The following is a 9,992-nucleotide window of genomic DNA, read 5'->3' as shown; positions in this document are numbered from 1 at the left end:
CAATGATAGTGCATGCCAATCCATGGGATTTTCCCGAGCATTAGCGAAAAGTTTTACATTGGTCTTATAGGTTCCCACCAAATGGCAACGGGAAAATCGTTATCAGTAAAGATGTAAATAAACAAAGTAAGTACAACCATTGGAAATTGAACTAGCAATATAGTAACACATGTAGCCTATTATCTGAAAAACATCTCAGAATAGATTTAGTCTACAGATTTCAAGTTTAACACGAAACTCGATTACTTCGTAATCAAGAACGAGTTCTACAATGATGCACGTCCATCCATGGGGTTTGGTTGAGCGTCATTGAAGCCTATTATTCAAAGACTTGTCTTAATATGTTCAAGTATTTTTATTTACCCAATTTAAAAATACACATACATTCGAAATAAGAATTCTTGTTTGAACGTGATCAAAAATTAGAAAAGGTCCTTAACGATTTATCCGAATTTGTAAACATTATCTCAGTGACTCTTTCCAGTACAAACATTGTCCTTAATAACCACCACGAGTTCACGTAGACTTATTGACGTGACGCATCATGACGTGAATTTTAAGGCTTCGGTTCTGCTTCGCCTTGTAGGGACAGTACGCGCACTGCAGGGTGGCCTCCTTGCCGCATTCCCTCTTGTGGTAGCACAGGCTGGACTGGTGGCGGTACCGCTTGCCGCAGTTAGGACACTCGAACACCGACTGTCCCTTGAACATCAGCACGTCTGCAAGCAAACATAACGCCTACAGAAAATATCAACAACTATCTCTACTACCTAGCAAAGCGAGCCAGCCATACAATACATGCAGTCGTGAGAACATAACCTATCAAAATTATCCGTCAGTAAGGAATCCGAATTTAGAAATTAAAATTAAATCAGCATTATTATATCGATAATAATGATTTCTTGCATGTACTAAGGGGTTTTAATAACTTTTAACAAAACATATTACCAATGTTAAATAATAATTTTCTGTTATTCTCAAAATGAATTCTCCGCAATGAAATAACAATAAAACTACTACGTTTAAGTATGAATTAATTCTTAAAAGTGTACTACAGGTAATTTATTAATCATTTTATTAATTTTTTATAAGGTTTCGTGTATTTAAAACACTAATATTTTCAGTATAACTATATTTACTACTTAACACGGAGCTCAATAATCTACAAACTCGTCAAATGACTACAAAATTATTAATAAACATAAAGTCCATCAATACACCAATCCAAAATAATGATGACACAATAGATAACACGAAGCAGCATAACGGAAAACATCTAATGTAACACATACTCTACACATCTAAGGAAAATTAATATTTGTGATAAAATACTCACAAGAACATTAACCACGTCACGTCGATTAGGTGATTTCACTCTGCAGTTAATGTGAGACTACCATTTACACATCTGACGTTCTACCTGCAGAAAGCCTTCAAACCGATACATACTAAACAGACATTAAAAGACCTCTTAAAAACTTTTTATAGCAATGGTCTAGGATTATTGAAATAAATCCAAATACAATTAAAAATGATAACTTGAAAAATATTACAAATTACTTGTCTCACAATTTCACACTTAAAATACTTGAGGTTGCCATTATTTCAGAGTGACAGTATTTCCTTGAAAATAATTTTGTAAATTAAATTTTTTACTAGCGGCATATCAGTTATTAAATATACTGCTACAGTTATCGTCACCTTTTTGTATACTTTTTAATGTACAGGTGTTGTTGCCTTAGGCATTGTACATAGAAGAAGAGGAATGTATTGGGAAAATAATACAAGCATATATGATACAAAGATTATTATTTTAATTATATTACATAGCCTTTGTGTCGGTTTCAAATTTTAATATGACAACGCATAGCCTATGAATTATTGATTTCTTGTTCAGTTTTCTGAACTTAATTAATATTTATTACCACCGTTGTGAGGAATTCGTTCATACTTTTATAGAATAAATTTAAAGGCCCAAACCAAACTTTAAACTATATAGAACAAAGTGAAATAGAACAATAGAGCAAATTGTTTAGTAAGCACTGCTAGATTTTCTTGTTTACATACTAAACTTAATATACAAAAGAAGTTGTAAAAAACGACATTGACATTTTGTACTAAAAACGGAATAACAGAAGTTTTTCGGACTTTTACCACCCTTCGTTCAGTGATACAAGATTACTTGTAAAGAAATGCGGTAACGCTCAGATACGCCTAGCCTAGTCACGTGATTAATAGTCATAATCAGTCTTTTACGGATGATAATAACAGTAATGTAAAAACTGAGTAAAAATGATGACTTAATATTGAGATTCCACTTAAATCTAAATATCACATACAGGATATGTAACTAAAATGAAAATAAACAAGTCAGTTAAAAATATCCTTTAAAACTAAATGAACTTCTTCGTTGAACGTTCTCAAAATAAAAATTCACACTACAAGGTGGTTTTCTACACGACCGACGAGAACTAGTGAAGAAATAAACATTAAGAACCTACAGAGTCAAAGGACAACGAGACAATGTCTGCATGAACTGTGTAGATGTGGCGCTTCATTGATTGTTTCTGCTTGCACTTGTAGCAACAATGAGGACACGCGAACTTAGGGAGCTTTCCACACTCGTTTCTGCGGTGCTGAGTCAAGTGGCACTTGTTCTTGTATCGACGTCCACACGACTGGCACTTGTGCGGTTTTTCGAAAAAACATGTCATATCTAAAAACCAAATTTTAATGTAAGTGACAGGCTAAGTGATGAAATTAAATATTAAGTATAAACTAGTTAAGAACTAATTGAAACCGTTAAGACGACATCATCAACAATAAATAGATTCGTACTTGTGTTTTTTATTGTTTTCTCTTTCTCCTAAAATATCTTTTTTTTAATATATTTTAAAATCAGTTTTAAATGACTAGTAAAATTACTTAATAACACTTCGATAAAAGGAGATGAGAAGGTAAGTTATGACGCCAGTTATTTATTTAGCGTATAGATTCCCTACAATACGATATCAAACGGAAAACAAATATTTTATAAATATTAACGAAAACAAAGTTATAACATAATACGTATAGTTGTATAACATGATATTGCATTACAGCGATACTATACAAAAAATACAAGTTGTTAATATTGAAAATATTATAGGTTATACTCGTTGTGTTATAAATAAAACAAGAATCAAGCGTACATAACTAATGAAGGTTGTGTCTAAAACAGTTTTAAGTTTCTTTTGCGTTAATCACAAAATATAAGTGACGATAATATTAAGTTACATTATATAGTATTTCTTAAAGCATACTGTATAAACAAAATATATGTCTAAAATATTTTATTCAACTATTTTAAAACAATCTAGTGTAAAAATGAGTACCACGCCCTAATAGTTAACGCAGATGAAAATATATTGCTTAATGTTCCCTGGAAATATCGCGATTATCAAAATAATATTATTAAAATTATAACAAAACCTCCATCTAATTCTTTCATCATGGCCTATTTTGCTACAAGATAGCTATATTATAATTAAGAATTTAGATTTGTATGGCTTTATTTTATGATTATTAGTGGTCCTGAATCATGATAGTTTGTCTTACAGTAATAATTGGATGGTAAAGACTCGTCATACTTTTAACAACCTCTCAGAAATCACTAACTAGAGAAATTAATCAAACGAACTTACCCTTATTGGATAGTACTCAACCAGCTCGGCCCATGCACGGTTAGCACATGTCGCTTGAGTGAGCGCTTGATTTTACATCGGTAGCTGCAGTGTTCACAAGCAAACTGTGGCAGTTTGTTACACTCGTACCGCTGGTGTTGAGTCAGATTACCCTTGTGTTTGTAAGTGCGGTTGCATTCCCCACAGACATACCTGTTTCCGTATTCCGTTAAAACCGTTGTTTCTGAAATTAAAACTTAATTAGTTCCCAAACGATAGGGGGTTTCAATTTTTACTGATGAATACCCACATTCAATAAAATGACATTTAGTACTGAGGATTAAATTAGTTATTAATACTTGTAATTGATATTTAAAAATCATGATCTCAAACACTATGAATTAAGTACATTGCATAATAACTAAATGTTTTTGAAAATATAAACTTGCTTCTCCCTTACTTCAGAAACTTAAACACCTATGTACTGTAGACTCCAGCATTAATTACTTACAAAGGTTAATACATGGTACCAGAAATATTAATTATTTATCTAAACTATAGACAAAATAAAATCAGCACACGATTCATTTTATGCGCATAATTTGTTTGGTTTGATAATTTACAAAACTCTTTTGTGAAGCAATTCCAGTGAAGTTTGAATTGCTTAAAGTCGTTAAATATAAGTAGCGTTCGGTGACAAAAATTTTTAATGACGATTAAATTAAACCCCATTTGGGATAAGAGAGTTCATTTTGTTAATGTTACATTAGGATAGTATATTCTGCCACTAAACGGTTAAATTTAGTATCAAATTTTCACATTCTTACATTTATCATCATTAAAAATGACTCATAACTAAAACATAAAACGTACGTTCAATTTTATTACTTTGCCAATAAGTCGATAGAAAATACACTAGTTCAAAATGACTAGGAAGAATAGAAGTTGGGTAACAATACCCAATAAGGTAACTTTGACATACATATTATTGGCCAAACAGATAAATTAATGGTGGATATGAGCTAAAGCTTGGTATGGACAAGCAATTTACTGAATTTTAAGAATGTTGTATAAATATTGTCTTCAAGCTCTATCGCTATTATCGATATATAACACAGAGCTTGCAATCTCGTGTTTATAGGATATTATATAATAAAGGCAAAAAAATTGCTATTGAGATCGTAAATCTCATTTATTCGAAGAAAACATGTTTTACGCGTATATCACAACCTATGTATAAACAGTACACTAAAATATATCATAGACCTGACACAGTTGGTTTAAAATTAAAATATGTCTAATATATCGTGCTAATTTGTTAAAGTACAACTATATTAAAGTCACCTGAAGATCTTGCACACAGTATTGTAATGGTATCACACATAGTTAAGCTTAATCAACAGTTAATCACATATCAAAACTTAATAAGTTGGAAACATCGTCTAAGCTTGGGATTGGATTGACTCCACTGTGTTTCATGGCCATGTGAAGCTTGAGCTTGTTGCGACGCTTGCCGCGGAAGGGACACAGCGGGCAGGGGAACGCCGCCTCTTTCCCGCAGTCCAAGTTGATGTGTGACGTCAGGTTCCGTTGGTGTTTATACGAACGACCGCAGTTGGGACAGACGAAAGGTCCGGAGTCAGGGGACGAATGGTGTCCACCTGCATACACAGAGAGTTAGAGCACACTCTAGCACTGCGATCTAACACTTCCAATCAGAACACTCGTACATTAATCAAAACTTTATTATAAGACAAATAATAATTATATTATCAGAAATTACACCTTAATAAACGGTAAATGCCAAACTAAAACCTAAATAAGTAGTTTTAACGACAGACAGTCTTACAAATTGGACACATCGCACAAATTAGAAAGTAGATTTACACCACTGTGCTTCATGTAGCTTTGTTGCGACACACTTTAAAGCGACACCGCAGTTTAAATTTGAGTGCGGTAAGCTTATACGACACGAGGTGAAATTGTAGATAGGAAAATTACAAAATTAGGCATTCGTTGTCAACTATAATTAAAAACAGCAGACTTACAAAAAATAAATATTATATATTTCACATTCTTACATAATTTGACCCATGTTTAAATATGTAATTTACACAATATAATAGGTACAATTACTAGAAAATAATCTGGAAGAAGAAACGTTGCTGAAAAAATTAATGTTACTGATATACTTATTAATGATATTATAAACTGCTTACTAAAATCTTATTTCCAAATGTATCTTTATGAATGAATTTAAATATAACAGCACTGCTAATGACGAACAATATGTGTGCATAATTTTGAGTTACATTAGCTGCTTAGTATTTTATAGGTATATAAAATCAAGGTGGGAAAAGTAAAGAAATAATTACAAAGTGACAAATTAAAGTTACCCATTACCAAATGAACAATTTAATGGATTTTCGTTAAATAAATATAGATAACTAATCTAAGTACAAGATGGTTCATCTATGTAAAAAGTATATCGTAGATCTATTAAATGTGTAGTTCACATATACGAAAGTAAGCCATATACACGCCGAAAAACCATATAATTCACGTGTCACAGTATTACCACTTCATTAGCCGCCCGGAGTTAGACTTGAGGTATCCCATATGTATCGAATCCCACAGCAACTTGCTGCCTGTGCTTGAGGCCCATGTGAACCTTGAAATTGTTCTTCCTAGCCGTTCGATACGGGCAGAAGGGGCAAACAAAGCGCTTTTCCTTATTACAGTCCACGCGAATGTGAACCTGCAAACTTTCCTTCTTCTTGTATCTCCTTCCGCAGTTCGGACATTCCAACACTGGTCCTGCCGACACAATCCCGCTGATTAGTAAATCTTCTAAATCACACACACACACACACACACACACACACACGAAATATATATATATATATATATATATATATATATATATAACATATATATTGTACAACACGTTAATATTTACCCACATGTTGAGATATGCAATCTAATATGCTGAATTCACCCGATATTTAAATATTAAGTTCAATTTAAGGCCATTTAGTAATATTAGGATCGTTTGCATGTGCACACGAGTATTGTATATACTAGTAATGTATTTTATGCTAGATTAAATTGTCACCCAGCTAGTTAAGCATGTAAATCATACATGAATGGTTTATGACACGAAATACAACACGTACCTTTATTACTTCTGAAACTTGCCTACACATATGTATTATAACACATCCTACACAAAAGATAATGTTTCTTCAAATGTAATTCATGTTTCAATCTACGAAAGTATATATTATGCGCACGGGCAATCAATGGACAACAATATGTGAACAATAATTTATTTTGACTAGAATCGTTACACAACATTAATAGAGTTAAAAGTCTCTTGGACCACTTTCAATGTTGTTATCAACACTGAATGTCTGCTTGAACACCTGGTAATGCCTCATAGCAACGTGGTTCTTCAGGTGGCCCTTGCGTTTGGCACGGTATGGACAGACAGGGCAAGGAAACTGTGCTTCCTTCCCGCACTCCAAGCGGACATGTGCCAGCAAGTTCCGCTTCTGACTGTAGCTACGACCACAAGACGTGCAGGGGAACCGGTGGTCCTCCAACATTAGAGCCTCTGTAATCCGACAGTTAGGTTATTTACACCAAGTTTCATTATTTGCCTAAAAGCGTCTAGTTTGATATTCAAAACTATTGAGCTTGATAGCCGTTTTAAACATTTATAAATACACTTGAACCATTCTCAACTGGTTGTATCAATAAGTTACACAGTCTAGGATATGGTTACACTTAAAATATACGTTGGAAGTATACTCCATGGAACTATGTGATGATTTTAAATTATTACAAGCTCGTTATAAATAAACTCTGTATTTTGTTGACAACTAAATAACTTCAGTACAATTAAAGCTGAGAATATATATTATAAAAATAATAGTAGGAGTTCATACTATTTTTATATGAAAAATAAATTTTTATACATCAGTGACACACTAGTTTTATCAAATTTTCAAAATAAACAATACTGTTATCATTATAATTTCTTACATTTACTTACCTATAAAATGAATATACCAACTTGAATAGTTCATATTTTACACAGTCATTGTATATATTTTCAATCCAATAATTATTTGTTTTAATAACTTTCTTCATCTATTTAAAAGCAACTAGAATATTTAACGCCAGTTTATCCAAATAAGTAAATGTAGACAAAATAAAAGAATTTTACAATATTTCACAAATATTTCTTCAACAAAATATTATGTTGAATTTTAATTCAAATTGTTCTGGTATTTTAAGATTAAACATTAAACTTATCATTTCATTTCACATTATATGCGATAATGCGTTTTTTATATACACTTCTGAGATACTTTCGCCTCTAATAACAAATTTAATACTATATACTTTAAAACTATGATTGAATTTTATAATTATTCAATAGCAATAGTATCCTTGGAAGTACTGGTTATGACCGATGAGGAGAAGACCATCGTCTTCCAATGAAAATAGTAATATGTGCATTGAAAGTTGGTATTTCTTAAACAGTCAAAAAACTTCATCAGTAATTAATTATTAACATAAAAGTAACATCATTTCACACTACATGTAAATTCAATTTCGTGACATGGTACATTTAAAATGGACATTATCAAGGCACTACAGTGGGTAGTTAGGTAGGTAGTTGCATTAATAAAGAAAAATATAAAATTGTAAATTTTCATTTTATTAAAACTAACCACAGAAACCGTCCGTACGGAAAGCTAATATAAGATATCTCACAACATTGTCATACATGTTTATAACTGTAAATACATTGTTACTGAAGAATGAGCCAACACGTGTGGAGCAGTAACTACGGTGTACGAGGAGTTAATGTTTGAGTGCCATGTGAGTGCGCAGAGTGCCGCGCAGTTTCGCTCTGTAAGGACAGAGTGGACAGGGGAACTGTGGATCCTTGCCGCACTCGTATCTGACGTGAGCCTGCAGGTTGCGGTTGTGCTTGTACGCTCTGCCACAGCTCGCACAGACGAACTCCTTGTCGCCGCTCACGTTCAACTTGGCGCCTTTCATGCTGCACCACCTCTCTAACACACAAACACACACATATGAGAGTCAATACATTGGCTGGACGTATTAAATGGAAAAATGAAAACTGTGGAGGGTAAAGGAGAGAAATTAAAAAACGTAGGGAAGTTCATTTAACAAAAAACAAACTGCAAGCTATCTATATGCAAGAAATTATAATTTGAATAGCAAGAAAAAGGTTCATACAAACTGAAGTTCAAATGTCAGTTAACACATCGTAATCTAAACCAAACTTTTTTTATAGAAACATCCTCGAAAATCCTCCTAAAAACCAATCAAAGATATGTTTGTTTGTGGATTTCATAAAAACCATGGTAAGTGTGTAGCTTTAATGTTTAATGTCATTGAAGGAAATCTGATTCGAATAAGAATAATATTAATCAAAAATAATTATAATTGCTGTTTAACTATACATACACCGATAAATTTGTGACAATACAATAAAATTCCAAAACTTTATCAGTATTACTATTGAATTTTTAAATATACCTTATATAGTTTCTAGCAAACTATGTATAATACCCGTAATCGCATTTCTACTTTGGCTCAAACCGATCAAGTAAGTGATGGAACTAAGTATCTGAGCACAGTTTACCAAGAGTGTCAAACCAATGTTAATATTTGATTACTGAGCAATGAGCAATGAGCATGCACAATGAATGGGAAATGGTACTGAAGTGTATTACTCAAGAGGTCACCCTTACCACTGATAATACTACTGACTAGGGAGCTGTGTACGTATTATTTGTTAAATCTCTAATAATACTGTATACCAGAGTATATATTTACCTCAGATTCGGCCGTCGAGGACTGCTGGTTATGGGATACAAACTATGTTTTCTAAAAATGGATCAGTTTTCCAACATATTTAAGTTTTAGTTTTCACAAATACTTTAAATATTTTAAGTGATAATAAGGTAAAAATTAAAAAAGTATTCGTTTTTACTTTATTATGTATAAAAACATAAATAACAAAAATAAGATAATTCAAAACAATACTACTCTGGCTATGAAATAAATTTACATTTAACTAACATTATTTCATTCTCAACTCTAAAATACATTTAAAATTATACGTATCAACAATCAACATGCAATAAAATTATTCTAAATCAACAATGTATATTAGGCATGCCAATCTCAACGGGATGAGATTGGCATGCCTAATACATTGTTGATTATTGCACATATTTATAATTAAAAATTCCTGAGAAATTCATTTGTACTTTAAGTAAGTCA

General features: G+C 32.2%; 1 long non-coding RNA gene across 1 annotated transcript; it reads right to left on the bottom strand.

The window, feature by feature from the left end:
* Positions 1-4,826: 4,826 nt before the first annotated feature.
* LOC124356105 lies at positions 4,827-6,360 on the bottom strand. Its single transcript, XR_006921802.1, has 2 exons — positions 6,241-6,360; positions 4,827-5,323 (listed from the first exon to the last, which is right to left on the bottom strand). It is a non-coding gene; the product is annotated as an uncharacterized LOC124356105 (long non-coding RNA).
* Between the last annotated feature and the right edge of the window lie 3,632 nt (positions 6,361-9,992).

Source organism: Homalodisca vitripennis, chromosome 2 (genome assembly GCF_021130785.1).
Source record: "Homalodisca vitripennis isolate AUS2020 chromosome 2, UT_GWSS_2.1, whole genome shotgun sequence".
NCBI lineage: Eukaryota > Metazoa > Arthropoda > Insecta > Hemiptera > Cicadellidae > Homalodisca > Homalodisca vitripennis.
The sequence above is the reverse complement of the archived record's forward strand: the minus strand, read 5'-3'. Positions and strand labels throughout refer to the sequence as shown.